Below are 25491 nucleotides of genomic sequence, written 5' to 3'. Positions count from 1 at the left end.
AGAAGTCGCAGTCAGCGCCGATCAGACTTCACAACCACAGAGTGGGCCACTATGAAGGACGTCTGCCAGGTTTTGCGTCCTTTTGATTATTCCACGCGGATGGCAAGTGCAGATGATGCACTAGTCAGCATGACTGTCCCCCTTATCTGCCTGCTTCAGCAAACTTTGCAAGGGTTAAGGGATGATGTTGTGGAAGAGGTGGAGGATGAGGAGTCACCTTTTCCATCAGCTTCTGGAGAGTCAGCGCCACGTGGTTCCTCACAAAGGGGTACGCAGGGGCCACTTTGTGAGGAGGATGAGGAGGAGTCAATGGAGGAGGAAGAGCTCCGTCCAGAGGAGGGAGCGACACAATTGTCCAGTGGTCAGTGTGTACAGCGAGGGTGGGGTGATGACGAGCGGGCAGAGATCATGTCTCAAGCAGGGGACAGCGTTTCTGGGCCAGTTGGCAGTCTACAGCACATGGTGGATTTCATGCTGCAGTGCCTGAGAAACGACCGCCGCATCGACCACATTCTCAACATGCCTGATTATTGGGTGTTCACCCTCCTCGATCCTCGCTACCGGGACAACGTCCAAAACCTCATCCCAGCGTTGACCCGGGAGCGTAAATTGCGGGAGTACCACGACACACTGGTGAATTCCATCATCTTCTCCAGTCCAACTGAGAGGAGTGCTGCTAGTGCTTTACAAAGCAGCTCAGTGCGTCGAGGCAGTGGGGGAGGCTCTGCCCAAAGAGGGAGCAGAAGCAGTGCCTCTGCCCAAGGCAAGCCCAGTATGGCACAACTCTGGCACACTTTTGTGTGCCCGCCCCAAATGTCTACACCATCACCGGCGGCTCCAGTCAGCAGGAGGCAACGGTTCCGTCAGATGGTGACAGACTACATGGCTTGCCCTCTTACTGTACTCCCAGACGGCTCTTCCCCGTTCAAGTTTTGGGTCTCTAAGCTGGATACATGGCCAGAGCTAAGCCAGTATGCATTGGAGGTGCTGGCTTGCCCTGCGGCTAGTGTCTTATCGGAACATGTCTTTAGTGCCACAGGTGGTGTACTAACAGACCGTCGCATGCGACTATCCTCCGATAAAGTTGACCGGCTTACTTTCCTGAAAATGAACCAGGCCTGGATCTCGCAGGAATTTGCCACTCCTCTGCCTGATTAAGTAATTGGGTGTCATCCAGGTCTCCTGATGTGTTCATCTTTCTACCACCTGAACTGCTATTCCTGGGCTCCGACACCGCCAGTTGTGGCTCAGAAGTGCAGGCTGCACAGTAAAAACATACGACCCAGTGTTATTGGGTTTCAGTAACGTCAGCTGATCCCCAGCTGTGTAGCCGGCAATGTGTCCTGCGACCGCCATGCTGGCACAACAACCTAAATGTAAGGGAACCTGTCCCCCCCCCCCCCCGTCGTTTGTTACTGAAAGAGCCATCTTGTGCAGCAGTAATGCTGCACAAGGAAAAGGTAGCTCTTTTAGTTTAGCTCCTTGCACACGCAGAACTTAACACTTATAAAATGTGTTCACTGATACCGTTATACCGTCTGGGACTTTCCTTCGTAATGTGACGCAGCACAGCCGTCATTCCTACCCCCTTGGTGCCATGCGCTGCCTCCTCAGCGTTGTTTTAAGCTGTCACGGAGCCTGCGCTGTTCTGTTATCCCTTGGCCATGCCCTATTTGCGCTGCCTTTCTTCTGACATAATTTGGTGTCAGGCTGGCTGCGCCTGTGCGGCCGCGCTGCCCGAGATCCCGCCTCGCAGTGTCTTCTGATTGAATCACACTGCGGGCCTGGGATCCATGGGCATGCGCAGTGCATATCTTCCCCTCGGGCTCTCGCTCATCTCCCTCCGCCTTCTTTAGACTGTGCGCCGTCATCTGATCCCTAATAGCATGCCACGGCCGTGACACCGCACAGTCTGAAGAAGAGGGAAGGAGGGGAGTGAGAGTCGAGGATATGCACTGTGCATGCCCATGGATCCAAGGCCCGCAGTGGGATTACGTTAGACGACACTGCGAGGTGGGATCTGGAGCAGCGTGGACGCACAGGCACTGACAGCCTGACACCAAATTATGTCAGAAGACAGGCAGCGCTAATTGGGCATGGCCAAGGGATAACAGAACAGCACAGGCTCCGTGACAGCTTAAAACAACGTTGAGGAGGCAGCGCACGGCACCAAGGGGATAGGAATGACAGCTGTGCTGTGTCCCATTACGAAGGAAATTCGCACCTCCGGGATGGTTTAACGGTATAAGGGGACACATTTTTAGTGTTTACTTCTGTGTTTGCAAGGAGCATAATTAAAAGAGCAACCTTTTCCTTTTGCATCCTTAGTGCTGCACAAGATGGCTCTTTCAGCTACAAACGTCTTGGGGGGGGAGTTAAAGGTTCCCTTTCAACTTGCTCCAATCAGGCTTCGGCCTACACTCTGTTCCTCTGCTCCTCCTGCTGTCCCTGGGCTCTAACACCGCCAGTTGGTGCCTGGAAGTGCTGTCTGCACAGTCAACAGTCGCTCCTCTGTTATTGGGGTTCAGTAACGTCAGCTGATCCCCAGCTGTGTGTGCGGCAATACCTCCAATCTGCTCCTCCTGCTGTCCCTGGGCTCTAACACCGCCAGTTGGTGCCTGGAAGTGCTGTCTGCACAGTCAACAGTCGCTCCTCTGTTATTGGGGTTCAGTAACGTCAGCTGATCCCCAGCTGTGTGTGCGGCAATACCTCCAATCTGCTCCTCCTGCTGTCCCTGGGCTCTAACACCGCCAGTTGGTGCCTGGAAGTGCTGTCTGCACAGTCAACAGTCGCTCCTCTGTTATTGGGGTTCAGTAACGTCAGCTGATCCCCAGCTGTGTGTGCGGCAATACCTCCAATCTGCTCCTCCTGCTGTCCCTGGGCTCTAACACCGCCAGTTGGTGCCTGGAAGTGCTGTCTGCACAGTCAACAGTCGCTCCTCTGTTTTTGGGGTTCAGTAACGTCAGCTGATCCCCAGCTGTGTATCCGGCAATGTGTCATGCGACCGCCACGCTGGCACAACTAAAATGTAAGGGGACCTGTCCCCTCCCGCCCCTAGGCGTTTGTTACTGAAAGAGCCACCTTGTGCAGCACTAATACTGCACAAGGAAAAGGTCGCTCTTGAGGTTGGATCTCGGGCAGCTTGGACGCACAGGCACTGCCAGCCTGACACCTAAATGATGTCAGAAGACGGGCACCGCTAACTGTGCATGGCCAAGGGATAACATTACAGCGCGGGCTCCGTGACAGAACCAAACAACGTTGAGGAGGTGGCGCACGGCACCAAGGGGGTTGGAATGATGGCTGTGCTGTGTCACATTACAAAGGAAAGTCCCACTTCTGGGACGGTTTGACGGTGTGAGGGGACACATTATATGAGTGTGTACTTCAGCGTTTGCAAGGAGCATAATTTTCGGAGCCACCATTTTCCATGTGCAGTATTACTGCTGTACAAGATGGCTCTTTCAGCAACAAATGCCTGGGGGGGGGGTTAAAGGTTCCCTTTCAACTTGCTCCACTGCAGGCTTTGGCCTACACTCTGCTCCTCTTTGATTCCCTTGTTTTCAACACTGTCAGTTGCCACCTGGAAGTGTTGTCTACACAGAAAAAACACTAGCTAATGTGTCAGTGGGGTTCAGCACCGCCAGCTGTTCCCCTGCTGTGTAGTCGGCAACGTGTCCAGCACAAGCCACGCTGGCACAACAGAACAAAAGCTGCCACCAGTGCAGGCTTCGGCCTACACTCTGCTCCTCTCCTCCTGCTGCTGCCCCTGGGCTCAAACACCGCTAGTTTTTGCACGGAAGTGCTAGCTGCACAGAGAAAAACACCAGCCAATGTGTTAGTGGGTTTCAGCAACGCCAGCTGTTCCCCTGCTGTGTAGCTGGCAACGTGACCTGCAAACGCCACGCAGGCACATGAACTGAAATTAAAGGGACCCTGCCACCCACCCCAAGGTGTTTCTATGTATAACAGCTACCTTGTACAGCAGTAATGCTGCATTTGTACAAGGTGGCTGACTTTTTCTCCTTGCCAACGTGGAACTCAACACGTACAAAATGTGTCTCATTGAGACCATTCCACTGTCCCTGAAGTGTGACTTTCCTTTCTAATGACACGCATCACCCCCATTGTTAGCGCTGCCCGTCTTCTGACATCATTGGTTGGCTGGCTGTGCCTGTGCGTCCGCCCTGCCCGACACAACGCCCCTCGTTGTCTCATATATTATGACTGCGAGGGTGTGATTGCTGGGCACGAGCAGTGCATATCTTCGCCTGTCTTCACTCCCCTCCTTCCGCCTTCTTCAGACTGTGCGGCCTCATGGCCGTGGCAGGCGATAAGGGATCAGCTGAGGCCGCCCAGTCTGAAGCAGGTGTAAGGACATGTGTGAGCGGCGAACATATTTACTGCACAAGGCCACGAATCCCAGCACCGCAGTGTGACTTTATGAAAAGGCACTGTGGTTCTGGGATTTGTGGCCATCGTTAACCGCACCGGCCAACATGAAATTAGGTCATAAGACGGCCTGCACTAACAGGGTATTGCCAAGGGATAACACAAGAGCGCAGTCTCCTGTACTGCAAATAACAACGGTAAGGAATCAGCGCCCAGCACCTAGGTGTAAATTTTGACACCTGTGCTGCGTCTTCTTCAAAAGAAAAGTCACGCCTCCACTACTGTTTGACAGTATAATGGGCTAAATAGTGTACGTGTTTTATTCAGCGTGTGCAAGGAGCAAAATTAAGAGAGCAACCTTTGACTTGTGCAGCATTAATGCTGTTCAAGGTGTGGCTCTTGTACCTTGCAACACCTGAGGGGGGGTTAAAGGTTACCTTTTAAATTGGTTCAACTAGGCTTCGGCCTACAATCTGCTCCTCTCCTCCTCCTGCTGACCCTGGGCTCTAACACCGCTAGTTTTTGCCCTGAAGTGCTAGCTGCACAGAGAAAAACACCAGCCAATGTGTTAGTGGGGTTCAGCATCGCCAGCTGTATCCCTGCTGTGTAGCCGGCATCGTGTCCAGCACAAGCCACGCTGGCACAACCGACCAAAAGCTGCCACCAGTGCAGGCTTCGGCCTACACTCTGCTCCTCTCCTCCTGCTGCTGCCCCTGGGCTCAAACACCGCTAGTTTTGGCCCGGAAGTGCTAGCTGCACAGAGAAAAACACCAGCCAATGTGTTAGTGGGGTTCAGCAACGCCAGCTGTTCCTCTGCTGTGTAGCCGGCAATGTGACCTGCAAACGCCACGCAGGCACATGAACTGAAATTGAAGGGAGCCTGCCCCCCACCCCCAGGTGTTTCTATGTATAACAGCTACCTTGTACAGCAGTACTGCTGCATTTGTACAAGGTGGCTGACTTTTTCTACTTGCCCACGTGGAACTCAACACGTACAAAATGTGTCTCATTGAGACCATTACACTGTCCCTGAGGTGTGACTTTCCTTTCTAATGATACGCAGCACCACCCTTGGTAGCGCTTCCCGTCTTTTGACATCATTGGTTAGCTGGCTGCGCCTGTGCGTCCACCCTATTCCAAACGACGCCCCTCGGTTTCTTATTTATTTTGTCAGCGAGGGTGTGGTTTATGGGCACGAGCAGTGCATATGTTAGCCTGTCGTCACTCATCTCCTTTCGCCTTCTTCAGACTGTGCAGCCTCACGGCCGCGGCATGCGAGAAGGGATCAGCAGAGGCCGCCCAGTCTGAAGCAGGTGTAAGGACGTGTGTGAGCGGCCAAAATATTTACTGCTCAAGGCCACGAATCCCAGCACCGCAGTGTGACTTTATGAAAAGGCACTGTGGGTCTGGGATTTATGGCCATCGTTAACCGCACCGGCCAACATGAAATGAGGTCATAAGACGGGCAGCGCTAACAGGGCATTGCCAAGGGATAACACAAGAGCGCAGACTCCTGTACAGCAAATAACAACGCTCAGGAAGCTGCGCCAAGCACCAAGGCGTTATTTGGGACACCTGTGCTGCGTCTCCTTAAAAAGACAAGTCACGCATCCACTACAGTTTGACTGTAGAATGGTCTAAATTGTGTACGTCTTTCATTCAGCGTGTGCAAGTAGACAAATTAATAGAGCAACCTTTCACTTGTGCAGCATAAATACTGCACAAGGTGTGTCTCTTGTACTTTGTAACACCTGAGGGGGGGTTAAAGGTTTCCTTTGAAATTGGTTCAACTAGGCTTCGGCCTACACTCTGCTCCTCTCCTCCTCCTGCTTCACCACGGGCTCTAACATCGCTAGTTTTTGCCCGCAAGTGCTAGCTGCACAGAGAAAAACACCCGCCATTGTGTTAGTGGGGTTCAGCAACGCCAGCTGTTCCCCCACTGTGTAGCCGGCAAAGTGTCCTGCAAACGCAACGCAGACACAAAGCTGCCTCCAGTGCAGGCTTCGGCCTACACTCTGCTCCCCCTGCTTACCCTTTGCTCCAGCACCGCTAGTTGGGGCTCTAGGAAGACAATCTTTAATAGGCAACGCATCTGGGTTCCAGCACCGCCAGCTGGTTCTCGGCAGTGTTTTTGTCACAGGTACTCCCTCGTGCCAAACCTGGTTTCCGGGTACTGTCAAACTCACTGAGACACCTATGCGTCGCCCCGTCGTGTTGCGGTGGAGTTAGCCAACTCCAGGGTGCCTCCAGTTTAGGAGCTTCCTATGTGGGCTGCATGAATTGGTAGTCAAGGCTGGTTCTGTAGTGCCAGTAGGCCCAGCTCCCCCTGTAGGACTGTTGGGGTTCGGTAACTGCGGCTGCCTCACGGCCTAGCTGTTCTCTCCTCTCCTGTGGGCCTTCGGGTCCACCACCTGGTTCCAGCACCGTCAGCTGGTTCCGGGCCGAGCCTTTGGCTTAGGTGCCTCCTCCTGGGTATCCGAGTTCCGCCAACGCCAGGCGGTCCTTGGTAGTGCTTTTAAGCGCTGGCACCTACAGCTTAGTAACCGGGTTCCAGCACCGTCAGCTGGTCCTCGGTCGTGCCATTGGCTCTTGCACACTGGGGCAACGCATCTGGTTTCCAGCACCGCCAGCTGGTTCTCGGCAGTGTTTTTGTCACGGGTACTCCCTCGTGCCCAGCCTGGTTCCAGCACCATCAGCTGTTTCCGGGTACTGTCAAACTCACTGAGACACCTATACGTTGCCCCGTCGTGTTGCGGTCGAGTTAGCCAACTCCAGGGTGCCTCCAGTTTAGGAGCTTCCTATGTGGGCTGCATGAATTGGTAGTCAAGGCTGGTTCTGTAGTGCCAGTAGGCCCAGCTCCCCCTGTAGGACTGTTGGGGTTCGGTAACTGCGGCTGCCTCGCGGCCTAGCTGTTCTCTCCTCTCCTGTGGCCCTTCGGGTCCACCACCTGGTTCCAGCACCGTCAGCTGGTTCCGGGCCGAGCCTTTGGCTTAGGTGCCTCCTCCTGGGTATCCGAGTTCCGCCAACGCCAGGCGGTCCTTGGTAGTGCTTTTAAGCGCGGGCACCTACAGCTTAGTAACCGGGTTCCAGCACCGTCAGCTTGTCCTCGGTCGTGCCATTGGCTCTTGCACACTGGGGCAACGCATCCGGGTTCCAGCACCGCCAGCTGGTTCTCGGCAGTGTTTTTGTCACAGGTACTCCCTCGTGCCAAACCTGGTTTCAGCACCGTCAGCTGTTTCCGGGTACTGTCAAACTCACTGAGACACCTATGCGTCGCCCCGTCGTGTTGCGGTGGAGTTAGCCAACTCCAGGGTGCCTCCAGTTTAGGAGCTTCCTATGTGGGCTGCATGAATTGGTAGTCAAGGCTGGTTCTGTAGTGCCAGTAGGCCCAGCTCCCCCTGTAGGACTGTTGGGGTTCAGTAACTGCGGCTGCCTCGCGGCCTAGCTGTTCTCTCCTCTCCTGTGGCCCTTCGGGTCCACCACCTGGTTCCAGCACCGTCAGCTGGTTCCGGGCCGAGCCTTTGGCTTAGGTGCCTCCTCCTGGGTATCCGAGTTCCGCCAACGCCAGGCGGTCCTTGGTAGTGCTTTTAAGCGCGGACACCTACAGCTTAGTAACCAGGTTCCAGCACCGTCAGCTGGTCCTCGGTCGTGCCATTGGCTCTTGCACACTGGGGCAACGCATCCGGGTTCCAGCACCGCCAGCTGGTTCTCGGCAGTGTTTTTGTCACAGGTACTCCCTCGTGCCAAACCTGGTTTCAGCACCGTCAGTTGTTTCCGGGTACTGTCAAACTCACTGAGACACCTATACGTTGCCCCGTCGTGTTGCGGTCGAATTAGCCAACTCCAGGGTGCCTCCAGTTTAGGAGCTTCCTATGTGGGCTGCATGAATTGGTAGTCAAGGCTGGTTCTGTAGTGCCAGTAGGCCCAGCTCCCCCTGTAGGACTGTTGGGGTTCGGTAACTGCGGCTGCCTCACGGCCTAGCTGTTCTCTCCTCTCCTGTGGGCCTTCGGGTCCACCACCTGGTTCCAGCACCGTCAGCTGGTTCCGGGCCGAGCCTTTGGCTTAGGTGCCTCCTCCTGGGTATCCGAGTTCCGCCAACGCCAGGCGGTCCTTGGTAGTGCATTTAAGCGCTGGCACCTACAGCTTAGTAACCGGGTTCCAGCACCGTCAGCTGGTCCTCGGTCGTGCCATTGGCTCTTGCACACTGGGGCAACGCATCTGGTTTCCAGCACCGCCAGCTGGTTCTCGGCAGTGTTTTTGTCACGGGTACTCCCTCATGCCCAGCCTGGTTCCAGCACCATCAGCTGTTTCCGGGTACTGTCAAACTCACTGAGACACCTATACGTTGCCCCGTCGTGTTGCGGTCGAGTTAGCCAACTCCAGGGTGCCTCCAGTTTAGGAGCTTCCTATGTGGGCTGCATGAATTGGTAGTCAAGGCTGGTTCTGTAGTGCCAGTAGGCCCAGCTCCCCCTGTAGGACTGTTGGGGTTCGGTAACTGCGGCTGCCTCGCGGCCTAGCTGTTCTCTCCTCTCCTGTGGCCCTTCGGGTCCACCACCTGGTTCCAGCACCGTCAGCTGGTTCCGGGCCGAGCCTTTGGCTTAGGTGCCTCCTCCTGGGTATCTGAGTTCCGCCAACGCCAGGCGGTCCTTGGTAGTGCTTTTAAGCGCGGGCACCTACAGCTTAGTAACCGGGTTCCAGCACCGTCAGCTGGTCCTCGGTCGTGCCATTGGCTCTTGCACACTGGGGCAACGCATCCGGGTTCCAGCACCGCCAGCTGGTTCTCGGCAGTGTTTTTGTCACAGGTACTCCCTCGTGCCAAACCTGGTTTCAGCACCGTCAGCTGTTTCCGGGTTGTGTCAAGCTCGCTGAGACGCCTATGCTTGCCCCGTCGTGTTGCGGTCGAGTTAGCCAACTCCAGGGTGCCTCCAGTTTAGGAGCTTCCTATGTGGGCTGCATGAATTGGTAGTAAAGGCTGGTTCTGTAGTGTCAGTAGGCCCAGCTCCCCCTGTAGGACTGTTGGGGTTCGGTAACTGCGGCTGCCTCGCGGCCTAGCTGTTCTCTCCTCTCCTGTGGGCCTTCGGGTCCACCACCTGGTTCCAGCACCATCAGCTGGTTCCAGGCCGAGCCTTTGGCTTAGGTGCCTCCTCCTGGGTATCCGAGTTCCGCCAACGCCAGGCGGTCCTTGGTAGTGCTTTTAAGCGCGGACACCTACAGCTTAGTAACCGGGTTCCAGCACCGTCAGCTGGTCCTCGGTCGTGCCATTGGCTCTTGCACACTGGGGCAACGCATCCGGGTTCCAGCACCGCCAGCTGGTTCTCGGCAGTGTTTTTGTCACAGGTACTCCCTCGTGCCAAACCTGGTTTCAGCACCGTCAGCTGTTTCCGGGTACTGTCAAACTCACTGAGACACCTATGCGTCGCCCCGTCGTGTTGCGGTGGAGTTTGCCAACTCCAGGGTGCCTCCAGTTTAGGAGCTTCCTATGTGGGCTGCATGAATTGGTAGTCAAGGCTGGTTCTGTAGTGCCAGTAGGCCCAGCTCCCCCTGTAGGACTGTTGGGGTTCGGTAACTGCGGCTGCCTCACGGCCTAGCTGTTCTCTCCTCTCCTGTGGGCCTTCGGGTCCACCACCTGGTTCCAGCACCGTCAGCTGGTTCCGGGCCGAGCCTTTGGCTTAGGTGCCTCCTCCTGGGTATCCGAGTTCCGCCAACGCCAGGCGGTCCTTGGTAGTGCTTTTAAGCGCTGGCACCTACAGCTTAGTAACCGGGTTCCAGCACCGTCAGCTGGTCCTCGGTCGTGCCATTGGCTCTTGCACACTGGGGCAACGCATCTGGTTTCCAGCACCGCCAGCTGGTTCTCGGCAGTGTTTTTGTCACGGGTACTCCCTCGTGCCCAGCCTGGTTCCAGCACCATCAGCTGTTTCCGGGTACTGTCAAACTCACTGAGACACCTATACGTTGCCCCGTCGTGTTGCGGTCGAGTTAGCCAACTCCAGGGTGCCTCCAGTTTAGGAGCTTCCTATGTGGGCTGCATGAATTGGTAGTCAAGGCTGGTTCTGTAGTGCCAGTAGGCCCAGCTCCCCCTGTAGGACTGTTGGGGTTCGGTAACTGCGGCTGCCTCACGGCCTAGCTGTTCTCTCCTCTCCTGTGGGCCTTCGGGTCCACCACCTGGTTCCAGCACCGTCAGCTGGTTCCGGGCCGAGCCTTTGGCTTAGGTGCCTCCTCCTGGGTATCCGAGTTCCGCCAACGCCAGGCGGTCCTTGGTAGTGCTTTTAAGCGCTGGCACCTACAGCTTAGTAACCGGGTTCCAGCACCGTCAGCTGGTCCTCGGTCGTGCCATTGGCTCTTGCACACTGGGGCAACGCATCTGGTTTCCAGCACCGCCAGCTGGTTCTCGGCAGTGTTTTTGTCACGGGTACTCCCTCGTGCCCAGCCTGGTTCCAGCACCATCAGCTGTTTCCGGGTACTGTCAAACTCACTGAGACACCTATACGTTGCCCCGTCGTGTTGCGGTCGAGTTAGCCAACTCCAGGGTGCCTCCAGTTTAGGAGCTTCCTATGTGGGCTGCATGAATTGGTAGTCAAGGCTGGTTCTGTAGTGCCAGTAGGCCCAGCTCCCCCTGTAGGACTGTTGGGGTTCGGTAACTGCGGCTGCCTCGCGGCCTAGCTGTTCTCTCCTCTCCTGTGGCCCTTCGGGTCCACCACCTGGTTCCAGCACCGTCAGCTGGTTCCGGGCCGAGCCTTTGGCTTAGGTGCCTCCTCCTGGGTATCCGAGTTCCGCCAACGCCAGGCGGTCCTTGGTAGTGCTTTTAAGCGCGGGCACCTACAGCTTAGTAACCGGGTTCCAGCACCGTCAGCTGGTCCTCGGTCGTGCCATTGGCTCTTGCACACTGGGGCAACGCATCCGGGTTCCAGCACCGCCAGCTGGTTCTCGGCAGTGTTTTTGTCACAGGTACTCCCTCGTGCCAAACCTGGTTTCAGCACCGTCAGCTGTTTCCGGGTTGTGTCAAGCTCGCTGAGACGCCTATGCTTGCCCCGTCGTGTTGCGGTCGAGTTAGCCAACTCCAGGGTGCCTCCAGTTTAGGAGCTTCCTATGTGGGCTGCATGAATTGGTAGTAAAGGCTGGTTCTGTAGTGTCAGTAGGCCCAGCTCCCCCTGTAGGACTGTTGGGGTTCGGTAACTGCGGCTGCCTCGCGGCCTAGCTGTTCTCTCCTCTCCTGTGGGCCTTCGGGTCCACCACCTGGTTCCAGCACCATCAGCTGGTTCCAGGCCGAGCCTTTGGCTTAGGTGCCTCCTCCTGGGTATCCGAGTTCCGCCAACGCCAGGCGGTCCTTGGTAGTGCTTTTAAGCGCGGGCACGTACAGCTTAGTAACCGGGTTCCAGCACCGACAGCTGGTCCTCGGTCGTGCCATTGGCTCTTGCACACTGTGGCAACGCATCCGGGTTCCAGCACCGCCAGCTGGTTCTCGGCAGTGTTTTTGTCACAGGTACTCCCTCGTGCCAAACCTGGTTTCAGCACCGTCAGCTGTTTCCGGGTTGTGTCAAGCTCGCTGAGACGCCTATGCTTGCCCCGTCGTGTTGCGGTCGAGTTAGCCAACTCCAGGGTGCCTCCAGTTTAGGAGCTTCCTATGTGGGCTGCATGAATTGGTAGTAAAGGCTGGTTCTGTAGTGCCAGTAGGCCCAGCTCCCCCTGTAGGACTGTTGGGGTTCAGTAACTGCGGCTGCCTCGCGGCCTAGCTGTTCTCTCCTCTCCTGTGGCCCTTCGGGTCCACCACCTGGTTCCAGCACCGTCAGCTGGTTCCGGGCCGAGCCTTTGGCTTAGGTGCCTCCTCCTGGGTATCCGAGTTCCGCCAACGCCAGGCTTTCCTTGGTAGTGCTTTTAAGCGCGGACACCTACAACTTAGTAACCGGGTTCCAGCACCGTCAGCTGGTCCTCGGTCGTGCCATTGGCTCTTGCACACTGGGGCAACGCATCCGGGTTCCAGCACCGCCAGCTGGTTCTCGGCAGTGTTTTTGTCACAGGTACTCCCTCGTGCCAAACCTGGTTTCAGCACCGTCAGCTGTTTCCGGGTACTGTCAAACTCACTGAGACACCTATGCGTCGCCCCGTCGTGTTGCGGTGGAGTTAGCCAACTCCAGGGTGCCTCCAGTTTAGGAGCTTCCTATGTGGGCTGCATGAATTGGTAGTCAAGGCTGGTTCTGTAGTGCCAGTAGGCCCAGCTCCCCCTGTAGGACTGTTGGGGTTCGGTAACTGCGGCTGCCTCACGGCCTAGCTGTTCTCTCCTCTCCTGTGGGCCTTCGGGTCCACCACCTGGTTCCAGCACCGTCAGCTGGTTCCGGGCCGAGCCTTTGGCTTAGGTGCCTCCTCTTGGGTATCCGAGTTCCGCCAACGCCAGGCGGTCCTTGGTAGTGCTTTTAAGCGCTGGCACCTACAGCTTAGTAACCGGGTTCCAGCACCGTCAGCTGGTCCTCGGTCGTGCCATTGGCTCTTGCACACTGGGGCAACGCATCTGGTTTCCAGCACCGCCAGCTGGTTCTCGGCAGTGTTTTTGTCACGGGTACTCCCTCGTGCCCAGCCTGGTTCCAGCACCATCAGCTGTTTCCGGGTACTGTCAAACTCACTGAGACACCTATACGTTGCCCCGTCGTGTTGCGGTCGAGTTAGCCAACTCCAGGGTGCCTCCAGTTTAGGAGCTTCCTATGTGGGCTGCATGAATTGGTAGTCAAGGCTGGTTCTGTAGTGCCAGTAGGCCCAGCTCCCCCTGTAGGACTGTTGGGGTTCGGTAACTGCGGCTGCCTCACGGCCTAGCTGTTCTCTCCTCTCCTGTGGGCCTTCGGGTCCACCACCTGGTTCCAGCACCGTCAGCTGGTTCCGGGCCGAGCCTTTGGCTTAGGTGCCTCCTCCTGGGTATCCGAGTTCCGCCAACGCCAGGCGGTCCTTGGTAGTGCTTTTAAGCGCTGGCACCTACAGCTTAGTAACCGGGTTCCAGCACCGTCAGCTGGTCCTCGGTCGTGCCATTGGCTCTTGCACACTGGGGCAACGCATCTGGTTTCCAGCACCGCCAGCTGGTTCTCGGCAGTGTTTTTGTCACGGGTACTCCCTCGTGCCCAGCCTGGTTCCAGCACCATCAGCTGTTTCCGGGTACTGTCAAACTCACTGAGACACCTATACGTTGCCCCGTCGTGTTGCGGTCGAGTTAGCCAACTCCAGGGTGCCTCCAGTATAGGAGCTTCCTATGTGGGCTGCATGAATTGGTAGTCAAGGCTGGTTCTGTAGTGCCAGTAGGCCCAGCTCCCCCTGTAGGACTGTTGGGGTTCGGTAACTGCGGCTGCCTCGCGGCCTAGCTGTTCTCTCCTCTCCTGTGGCCCTTCGGGTCCACCACCTGGTTCCAGCACCGTCAGCTGGTTCCGGGCCGAGCCTTTGGCTTAGGTGCCTCCTCCTGGGTATCCGAGTTCCGCCAACGCCAGGCGGTCCTTGGTAGTGCTTTTAAGCGCGGGCACCTACAGCTTAGTAACCGGGTTCCAGCACCGTCAGCTGGTCCTCGGTCGTGCCATTGGCTCTTGCACACTGGGGCAACGCATCCGGGTTCCAGCACCGCCAGCTGGTTCTCGGCAGTGTTTTTGTCACAGGTACTCCCTCGTGCCAAACCTGGTTTCAGCACCGTCAGCTGTTTCCGGGTTGTGTCAAGCTCGCTGAGACGCCTATGCTTGCCCCGTCGTGTTGCGGTCGAGTTAGCCAACTCCAGGGTGCCTCCAGTTTAGGAGCTTCCTATGTGGGCTGCATGAATTGGTAGTAAAGGCTGGTTCTGTAGTGTCAGTAGGCCCAGCTCCCCCTGTAGGACTGTTGGGGTTCGGTAACTGCGGCTGCCTCGCGGCCTAGCTGTTCTCTCCTCTCCTGTGGGCCTTCGGGTCCACCACCTGGTTCCAGCACCATCAGCTGGTTCCAGGCCGAGCCTTTGGCTTAGGTGCCTCCTCCTGGGTATCCGAGTTCCGCCAACGCCAGGCGGTCCTTGGTAGTGCTTTTAAGCGCGGGCATGTACAGCTTAGTAACCGGGTTCCAGCACCGTCAGCTGGTCCTCGGTCGTGCCATTGGCTCTTGCACACTGGGGCAACGCATCTGGGTTCCAGCACCGCCAGCTGGTTCTCGGCAGTGTTTTTATCACAGGTACTCCCTCGTGCCCAGCCTGGTTCCAGCACCGTCAGCTGTTTCCGGGTACTGTCAAACTCACTGAGACACCTATGCGTTGCCCCGTCGTGTTGCGGTCGAGTTAGCCAACTCCAGGGTGCCTCCAGTTTAGGAGCTTCCTATGTGGGCTGCATGAATTGGTAGTCAAGGCTGGTTCTGTAGTGCCAGTAGGCCCAGCTCCCCCTGTAGGACTGATGGGGTTCGGTAACTGCGGCTGCCTCGCGGCCTAGCTGTTCTCTCCTCTCCTGTGGGCCTTCGGGTCCACCACCTGGTTCCAGCACCGTCAGCTGGTTCCGGGCCGAGCCTTTGGCTTAGGTGCCTCCTCCTGGGTATCCGAGTTCCGCCAACGCCAGGCGGTCCTTGGTAGTGCTTTTAAGCGCGGGCACCTACAGCTTAGTAACCGGGTTCCAGCACCGTCAGCTGGTCCTCGGTCGTGCCATTGGCTCTTGCACACTGGGGCAACGCATCCGGGTTCCAGCACCGCCAGCTGGTTCTCGGCAGTGTTTTTGTCACAGGTACTCCCTCGTGCCAAACCTGGTTTCAGCACCGTCAGCTGTTTCCGGGTTGTGTCAAGCTCGCTGAGACGCCTATGCTTGCCCCGTCGTGTTGCGGTCGAGTTAGCCAACTCCAGGGTGCCTCCAGTTTAGGAGCTTCCTATGTGGGCTGCATGAATTGGTAGTAAAGGCTGGTTCTGTAGTGCCAGTAGGCCCAGCTCCCCCTGTAGGACTGTTGGGGTTCGGTAACTGCGGCTGCCTCGCGGCCTAGCTGTTCTCTCCTCTCCTGTGGGCCTTCGGGTCCACCACCTGGTTCCAGCACCGTCAGCTGGTTCCGGGCCGAGCCTTTGGCTTAGGTGCCTCCTCCTGGGTATCCGAGTTCCGCCAACGCCAGGCGGTCCTTGGTAGTGCTTTTAAGTGCAGGCACCTACAGCTTAGTAACCGGGTTCCAGCACCGTCAGCTGGTCCTCGGTCGTGCCATTGGCTCTTGCACACTGGGGCAACGCATCCGGGTTCCAGCACCGCCAGCTGGTTCTCGGCAGTGTTTTTGTCACAGGTACTCCCTCGTGCCAAACCTAGTTTCAGCACCGTCAGCTGTTTCCGGGTTTTGTCAAGCTCACTGAGACGCCTATGCTTGCCCCGTCGTGTTGCGGTCGAGTTAGCCAACTCCAGGGTGCCTCCAGTTTAGGAGCTTCCTATGTGGGCTGCATGAATTGGTAGTAAAGGCTGGTTCTGTAGTGCCAGTAGGCCCAGCTCCCCCTGTAGGACTGTTGGGGTTCGGTAACTGCGGCTGCCTCGCGGCCTAGCTGTTCTCTCCTCTCCTGTGGGCCTTCGGGTCCACCACCTGGTTCCAGCACCGTCAGCTGGTTCCGGGCCGAGCCTTTGGCTTAGGTGCCTCCTCCTGGGTATCCGAGTTCCGCCAACGCCAGGCGGTCCTTGGAAGTGCTTTTAAGCGCGGGCACCTACAGCTTAGTAACCGGGTTCCAGCACCGTCAGCTGGTCCTCGGTCGTGCCATTGGCTCTTGCACACTGGGGCAACGCATCCGGGTTCCAGCACCGCCAGCTGGTTCTCGGCAGTGTTTTTGTCACAGGTACTCCCTCGTGCCAAACCTGGTTTCAGCACCGTCAGCTGTTTCTGGGTTGTGTCAAGCTCGCTGAGACGCCTATGCTTGCCCCGTCGTGTTGCGGTCGAGTTAGCCAACACCAGGGTGCCTCCAGTTTAGGAGCTTCCTATGTGGGCTGCATGAATTGGTAGTCAAGGCTGGTTCTGTAGTGCCAGTAGGCCCAGCTCCCCCTGTAGGACTGTTGGGGTTCGGTAACTGCGGCTGCCTCGCGGCCTAGCTGTTCTCTCCTCTCCTGTGGCCCTTCGGGTCCACCACCTGGTTCCAGCACCGTCAGCTGGTTCCGGGCCGAGCCTTTGGCTTAGGTGCCTCCTCCTGGGTATCCGAGTTCCGCCAACGCCAGGCGGTCCTTGGTAGTGCTTTTAAGCGCGGGCACCTACAGCTTAGTAACCGGGTTCCAGCACCGTCAGCTGGTCCTCGGTCGTGCCATTGGCTCTTGCACACTGGGGCAACGCATCCGGGTTCCAGCACCGCCAGCTGGTTCTCGGCAGTGTTTTTGTCACAGGTACTCCCTCGTGCCAAACCTGGTTTCAGCACCGTCAGCTGTTTCCGGGTTGTGTCAAGCTCGCTGAGACGCCTATGCTTGCCCCGTCGTGTTGCGGTCGAGTTAGCCAACTCCAGGGTGCCTCCAGTTTAGGAGCTTCCTATATGGGCTGCATGAATTGGTAGTCAAGGCTGGTTCTGTAGTGCCAGTAGGCCCAGCTCCCCCTGTAGGACTGTTGGGGTTCGGTAACTGCGGCTGACTCGCGGCCTAGCTGTTCTCTCCTCTCCTGTGGCCCTTCGGGTCCACCACCTGGTTCCAGCACCGTCAGCTGGTTCTCGGCAGTGTCTTTTGCTCTTGTACCTTCTGCTCCCCATCCTGGTTCCAGTACCGTCAGCTGGTTCCGGGCAGAGCCTTTGGCTTAGGTGCCTCCTTCTGGGTATCCAAGTTCCACCAACGTCAGGTGGTCCTTGGTAGTGCTTTCAGGCACGGGTACCTCCTGCTTAGTAACCGGGTTCCAGTAACGTCAGCTGGTCCTCGGTAGTTCCATTGGCTCTTGGACCTTCGGCTACCCATCCGGGTTCCAGTACCGTCAGCTGGTTCTCGGCAGTGTCTTTTGCTCTTGTACCTTCTGCTCCCCATCCTGGTTCCAGTACCGTCAGCTGGTTCCGGGCAGAGCCTTTGGCTTAGGTGCCTCCTTCTGGGTATCCGAGTTCCGCCAACGTCAGGCGGTCCTTGGTAGTGCTTTTTAGCACGGGTACCTCCTGCTTAGTAACCGGGTTCCAGTAACGTCAGCTGGTCCTCGGTAGTTCCATAGGCTCTTGAACCTTCGGGTAGCCATCCGAGTTCCAGTTCCATCAGCTGGTTCTTGGCATTTTCTCAGCCTTCTTGTACCTTCTGCTACATTTCCAAGTTGAAGACCCTAACGTCGACGACCCGGAAGACCACCCCGATGACGACGACGACGACGGCGGAGACGACGACGGCGGAGACGACGACACTGGAGACGACGACCCTGGAGACGACGACATGGAAGACCGAGAAGCAGAAGAACAAGAGGCTGCAGAACAAAGAGCAGAAGAACATTAAGCATAACACTTAATATCAGAGCAAAATATATTATCTAAATTATATGCAGAAGAAGACTAAGCAGTGTATGGGGGTGAGTCCGTTCCTCCTCGTGGTGCCCCTGGATAAAGCCTGATGCTGCAGGCCAAACTGAACGCGGACAAATGTAACTTTTGTGACTGGCAGAACGGAAGGTGTAATCTTCCAACTTTTATAGATAACAACCACGGGAATGCCTGTCACAAATGAGAATATGATGAAGAAGTAGAATAGGAAGAATAATAACAGTTGAATAAAATGAATATGTAGAATAGGAAGAATAATAATAGTTGAATAAAATGAATATGAAGAATGTATTAAAAAAAAAAAGGTAAAGGATGAAGAAGAAGATGAATAAGGTGAAGAAGAAGTTGATGTCAAAGATGCTGATGATGATGAAGATGAAAGTGTGGGAAAAGTAAAAAAAAAAGAAGGGGAAGGGCGTGGAATAGTGAAACATCAATATCTGACAAAATAAAAAAAAAATTTACATAGTCAATATCTTTGTCACTCCGAACGTCTTTAAAAAAAAACAAAAAACATGCTATTCTATTTGATTGGGCTAAACCTCTATGACTTTAATGTCTCCGCCACCTCCCCAAATACATCCTGCATTATTCTTAGTTGTTTTCCTTCATGTAGAATGAACCTACAAGGAAAGAAAGGGTTTATTTTAATTCCGATATTTTGGTCCCATTGACTTGTATTGGGATCGGGTATCGGTATCGGCGATATCCGATATTTTTTGAATATCGGCCGATCCTATCCGATACCGATACTTTACGATATCGGAAGGTATCGCTCAACACTACTATTGACTTGATTCCAGGCTGTAAGTTCCCTAAGGGCCGACTTTTCAACCTGTCTGTGCCAGAACATGCCGCCATGCGGAGCTATATTAAGGAGTCTTTGGAGAAGGGGCATATTCGGCCATCTTCTTCACCGTTGGGAGCGGGGTTCTTTTTTGTTGCCACGAAGGATGGCTCCTTGAGACCCTGTATTGATTATCACCTCTTGAATAAGATCACGGTCAAATTTCAATAACCTTTGCCTTTGCTTACTGATTTGTTTGCTAGGATTAAGGGGGCTAGCTGGTTTACTAAGATTGACCTTCGAGGGGCATATAATCTTATTCGTATGAAGCAGGGTGACGAATGGAAAACTGCATTTAATACGCCCGAAGGCCATTTTGAATACCTTGTGATGCCATTCGGACTCTCTAATGCTCCATCTGTGTTCCAATCCTTCATGCATGATATCTTTCGGAGTTATCTTGATAAATTCATGGTTGTATATTTGGATGATATTTTGATTTTTTCCAATGATTGGGAGTCTCATGTGAAACAGGTCAGGATGGTATTTCAGATCCTCCGTAATAATGCTTTATTTGTGAAGGGGTCAAAGTGCCTCTTTGGAGTGCAGAAGGTTTCTTTTTTGGATTTCATTTTTTATCCCTCATCTATAGAAATAGATCCGGTTAAGGTTCAGGCCATTCATGATTGGATTCAGCCCACATCTGTGAAGAGCCTTCAGAAATTGTTGGGCTTTACTAATTTTTATCGTCGTTTCATTGCCAACTTCTCCAGTGTGGTTAAACCTCTGACCGATTTGACAAAGAAAGGCGCTGATGTGACGAATTGGTCCTCCGCGGCAGTTTCTGCCTTTCAGGAGCTTAAACGCCAATTTACTTCTGCCCCTGTGTTGCGTCAGCCAGATGTTTCTCTTCCATTTCAGGTTGAGGTTGACGCGTCTGAGTTTGGGGCAGGGGCCGTTTTGTCGCAGAGGAATTCTGATGGTTCCTTGATGAAACCGTGTGCCTTCTTTTCTCGGAAGTTTTTGCCTGCGGAACGCAATTATGATGTCGGCAATCGGGAGTTGTTGGCTATGAAGTGGGCATTTGAGGAGTGGCGACATTGGCTTGAGGTGGCCAAGCACCGTATTGTGGTCCTGACCGATCATAAGAATCTGATTTACCTCGAGTCTGCCAAACGGCTGAATCCTAGACAGGCTCGATGGTCCCTGTTTTTCTCCCGTTTTGATTTTGTGGTCTCGTACATTCCTGGTACTAAGAATGTTAAGGCGGATGCCCTCTCTAGGAGTTTTTTTCCTGATTCCCCTGGGGTTCTTGAGCCGGTCGGCATTCTGAAGGAAGGGGTGATTCTTTCTGCCATCTCCCCTGATTTACGACGGGTTCTTCAGGAATTTCAGGCTAATAAACCTGACCGCTGTCCAGTGGGGAAACTGTTTGTTCCTGATAGATGGACTAGTAAAGTGATTTCTGAGGTTCATTGTTCTGTGTTGGCTGGCCATCCTGGGATTTTTGGTACCAGAGATTTGGTTGATAGGTCATTTTGGTGGCCTTCTTTGTCGTGGGATGTGTGTTCTTTTGTGCAGTCCTGTGGGATTTGTGCGCGGGCTAAGCCTTGCTGTTCCCGCGCTAGTGGGTTGCTTTTGCCATTACCGGTCCCCGAGAGGCCCTGGACACATATTTCTATGGATTTTATTTCCGATCTTCCTGTTTCCCAAAGAATGTCGGTTATCTGGGTTGTCTGTGACCGATTTTCTAAGATGGTTCATTTGGTGCCTTTGCCTAAATTGCCTTCTTCCTCTGATTTGGTTCTGTTGTTTTTTCAGCATGTGGTACGTTTGCATGGTATTCCGGAGAATATTGTGTCCGACAGAGGTTCCCAGTTTGTTTCTAGGTTTTGGCGGGCCTTTTGTGCCAAGCTGGGCATTGATTTGTCTTTTTCTTCTGCATTTCATCCTCAGACAAATGGCCAGACTGAGCGAACTAGTCAGACCTTGGAGACCTATTTGAGATGCTTTGTGTCTGCTGATCAGGATGATTGGGTGGCTTTTTTTTTCCATTGGCCGAGTTTGCCCTTAATAATCGGGCTAGTTCGGCTACTTTGATTTCGCCTTTTTTTGTAATTTTGGTTTTCATCCTCATTTTTCTTCTGGGCAGGTTGAGCCTTCTGACCTTCCTGGTGTGGATTCTGTGGTCGACAGGTTGTAGCAGATTTGGGCTCATGTGGTGGACAATTTGGTGCTGTCTCAGGCGGAGGCTCAACGTTTTGCTAACCGTCGTCGGTGTGTTGGTTCCCGGCATCAGGTTGGGGATCTGGTTTGGTTATCTTCCCATCATGTTCCTATGAAGGTTTCTTCCCCTAAGTTTAAGCCTTGATTTATTGGTCCTTATAGGATTTCTGAGATTATTAATCCAGTGTCCTTTCGCCTGGCGCTTCCGGCCTCTTTTGCTATTCATAATGTCTTCCATAGATCTTTGTTGCGGAAATATGTGGAGCCCGTTGTTCCCTCTGTTGATCCTCCGGCCCCTGTGTTGGTCGATGGGGAGTTGGAATATGTTGTTGAGAAGATTTTGGATTCTCGTTTTTCGAGGCGGAAGCTTCAGTACCTTGTCAAATGGAAGGGTTATGGCCAGGAGGATAATTATTGGGTTTCTGCCTCTGATGTCCATGCCGCTGATTTGGTTCGTACCTTTCATCGGGCTCATCCTGATCGGCCTGGGGGCTCTGGTGAGGGTTCGGTGCCCTCTCCTCAAGGGGGGGTACTGTTGTGAATTCAGCTTTTGGGCTCCCTCTGGTGTTTGTAGAGGGTAATGCAGTTGTGCCTGGACTGCAGGATTGGACAGGTGTATCTACTAATTGCAAAACTGACTGGGGTATATAGCTTTGCAGGACTCTTTAGTCCCTGCCAGTTGTTTATTGTTTTTGGAGGATTCTCTTCCCTGCTGGTCTTTCCAGTTTGCTGTGCTTTTCTACAAAGATAAGTCCTGGCTTTGTTTTTGCTGTCCACCTGCTGTGGACCTTATAGTTCTGTGCATATTCATGTTTTTGTCTTGTCCAGCTTTGTCTGTGAAGGATTTTTTGCAGCCAAGCTGTGTCTCTGGAGATGCAGATATACCCTCCATGTCTTTAGTCAGATGTGGTGATTTGTATTTTCTGTGGTGGATATTTTCTAGTGTTTTAATACTGACCGCATAGTACTCTGTTCTATTCTTTCTTTTTAGCTAGTATGGCCTCCTATGCTAAAATCTGATTTCATATCTGCGTATGTTATTTCCCTCTCCTCTCACAGTCAATATTTGTGGGGGGCTATCTATCCTTTGGGGATTTTATCTGAGGCAAGATAGGTTTCCTGTTTCTGTCTTTAGGGGAAGTTAGATCTTAGGCTGTGTCAAGGGGTCTAGGGAGTGTTAGGTACCCCCCACGGCTACTTCTAGTTGCGTTGCTAGGTTCAGGGTTTGCGGTCAGTACAGGGACCACCTTCTCCAGAGTCCGTCTCATGCTGCTCCTAGGCCACCAGATCATAACAGGACTGGCAGTGATGCAGATTTGCCAATCTTAATCTCCCACTTGTTTTTTTTTTTTCTGGGAGAATTGTGAAGAAATCAGGGCCACTGTATTAGAGTATATTTTCTGTGGCAGAAAATGAAAGACAGATGCCACAGACAGGACTGGCAGTGATGCAGATTTGCCAATATTAATCTCCCACTTGTTTTATTTTTTTCTGGGAGAATTGTGAAGAAATCAGGGCCACTATATTAGAGTATATTTTCTGTGGCAGAAAATGAAAGACAGATGCCACAAACAGGACTGGCAGTGATGCAGATTTGCCAATCTTAAGCTCCCACTTGTTTTATTTTTTTCTGGGAGAATTGTGAAGAAATCAGGGCCACTGTATTAGAGTATATTTTCTGTGGCAGAAAATGAAAGACAGATGCCACAGACAGGACTGGCAGTGATGCAGATTTGCCAATCTTAATCCCCCACTTGTTTTATTTTTTTCTGGGAGAATTGTGAATAAATCAGGCCCACTGTAATACAGTATATTTTCTGTGGCAGAAAATGAAAAACAGATGCCACACACAGGACTGGCACTGATGCAGATTTGCCAATTTTAATCTGCCCCTTTTTTTTTCAGAGAGACTAGTGAATAAATCTGGGCCACTGTATTAGAGTATATTTTCTGTGGCAGAAAGTGGCTTGAAGAGATATAACAAAAAAAAAAAGGGACTGTACTACAATTACTATCTCCCTACATTAATCACAGAAAAGTATGGCAGGCAGCAATAAAAAGGAGTGGACTGCTGCACACAAAAGTCTAAAGTGTGGACAAACAAACAAGATAGCTGTGCAGAAAGGAAGGAGCAACAGGATTTGTGCTTTGAAAAAAGCAGTTGGTTTGCACAGCTGCGTACAAACAGCAATGCAGCTATCAGGGAGCCTTCTAGGGCAGCCCAATAAGCTACAGAGCTGATGAACAAAAATCTAGCCTCCACTGTCCCTGCAAACAAAAGGTGGTGTTGGACAGTGGAAATCGCTACAGCACAAGCGGTTTGGGGGTTAATGTACCCTGCCTAACGCTATCCCTGCTTCTGATGAAGCGGTAGCAACCTCTCCCTATACTCAGATCGGCAGCAGTAAGATGGCGGTCGGCGTGCACGCCCCTTTATAGCCCCTGTGACGCCGCAGAAAGCAAGCCAATCACTGCCATGCCCTTCTCTAAGATGGTGGGGACCAGGACCTATGTCATCACGCTGCCCACACTCTGCATCCACCTTCATTGGCTGAGAAATGGCGCTGAACGCGTCATAGAAACGCGACTTTGGTGCGAAGGTTGCCGAACACGTGGCCGACCCCACACAGGGATCGGATCGGGTTTCATGAAAGTCGGCGACTTATGAAAATGACCGATCGGTTTCGCTCAACCCTAGCTATCAGGTCTCCTTTAAAAAAAGGCATAGATTTTCATGAAAATGACATGGTATAACATATGGTAATTTTGTGCTCCAGTGTATTAGAAGGACATAGCTGAGCTAGAGCGGGTTCAAAGAAGAGTAACCGAGGTTATTATAACAGGTGAACTACTGGAACAAGACAGATTATTCAGTTTGGAAAAACAAAGGATAAGGTGTAAACTTATTGCAATGTACAAATATATGAAGGGACAATACAGAGATCTTTCGAATAATCTTTTTACACTTAGGCCTGCAGTGATGACAAGGCAGCACCATGTACATCTTAGTGGAAAGGCTTAATCTTTATCCCAGATGATGATTTTTTTTTTTTACTGCATAAGCAGTGAAATAAAGGAACTCTCTGCCACAACATGTTGAAATTTTGGACTTAAAGGGACACTGTCACCTGGATTTGGAGGGAACAATCTTCAGCCATGGAGGCGGGGTTTGGGGGTTTTTTATTCACCCTTTCCTTACCCGCTGGCTGCAATATTGGATTGAAGTTCATTCTCTGTCCTCCATAGCAGAGGTCCCCAACTCCAGTCCTCAAGGCCCACCAACAGGTCATGTTTTCAGGATTTCCTTTGCATTGCACAGGTGATGCAATTATTACCTGGGCAAGACTAAGGAAATCCTGAAAACATGACCTGTTGGTGGGCCTTGAGGACTGGAGTTGGGGACCTCTGCTCCATAGTACACGCCTGCGCAAGGCAAGATTGCCTTGTGCAGGCATGTACTACGGAGGACAGAGAATGAACTTCAATCCAATATTGCAGCCAGCATGCAGCGAGCGGGTAAGGAAAGGGTCAAAAACCCCAAAACCCCGCCTCCATGGCTGAAGATTGTTCCCTCCAAATCCAGGTGACAGTGTCCCTTTAAAACATGAGCTCATTAATGCCGTCCTCAAAAAGTATATAATATTACAAGTTAAAATACTGCAGTGGACCATTGATCCAAGGATTAATGTTAGAGGCCAGAACACGACTCTATGCAGAGAAGATTCTGGTGCTTAAACGGGTTTTCCCATGAACTAAGAACATTTTAATAGGTAGATCATGGAATAAAAATAAATTCTACAATTGGATGCGATTAAAAAAAATGTTCCTGTGCTGAGATAATCATATAAATGTGACCCCTGCTGTGTACTGTGTCATGGCTGTGTCTCATCATGCAGGAACATGGTCTGATCATACCACAGCTCCCGTGCAGGGCGGAAGCCAAAGAGGGTATACCAACATTACAGCAGGGGATCACAGCTGCTGCTTTCTGTGAGGTAAAATATTTCCCTGACTGTTTTTAGGCAATGTTTTACCTCAAACGAAAGAATCAGCTGAGATCCCATGATGTTATGTCTGTATAATCTTTTGCTTCCTCCGTGCCCAGGAGCTGTAGTATGATCAGACCATGTCCCTGTGCGGTCAGACACAGACATTACACAGTACACAGCAGGGGCACATTTATAAGATTATCTCAGCACAGGAACATTTTTTTTTTAAACACATCCAAATGTGGATCATATTATTATTTAAAGATCTATTGATTAAAATATTAAAATTCACTTTATTCGTCGGAAAACCCATTTAAGAAGAATCAACACCTTCCAATATAATAAAAAAGGACACCGCACTCAATTATAACTTGCTAATTAGGTGAGTTTATTGTTGCACAATCCAATAATATAACATGTGACATTTTGGTAATCTCATGTGACCGTCATCAAATATCGGATGGCAGATGGATTGATGGTATGTCGGTCTTAGGCTACGTTCACATTAGTGTTTTGCGTGTTTGCGTCAGGCGATGCAGCGGCGATGCATGCGTCATGCGCCCCTATATTTAACATGGGGGACGCATGGACATGCGTTGTGCTGCGTTGTGCGACGCATGCGTTTTTTTTGCCGCAAGCGTCGGGCGCAGAAAACGCAACACGTTGCATTTTTCTTGCGTCCAAATTTC

Source organism: Ranitomeya imitator, chromosome 4 (assembly GCF_032444005.1).
Source record: "Ranitomeya imitator isolate aRanImi1 chromosome 4, aRanImi1.pri, whole genome shotgun sequence".
NCBI classification, from domain to species: domain Eukaryota; kingdom Metazoa; phylum Chordata; class Amphibia; order Anura; family Dendrobatidae; genus Ranitomeya; species Ranitomeya imitator.
This window is presented reverse-complemented; position numbering follows the sequence as displayed.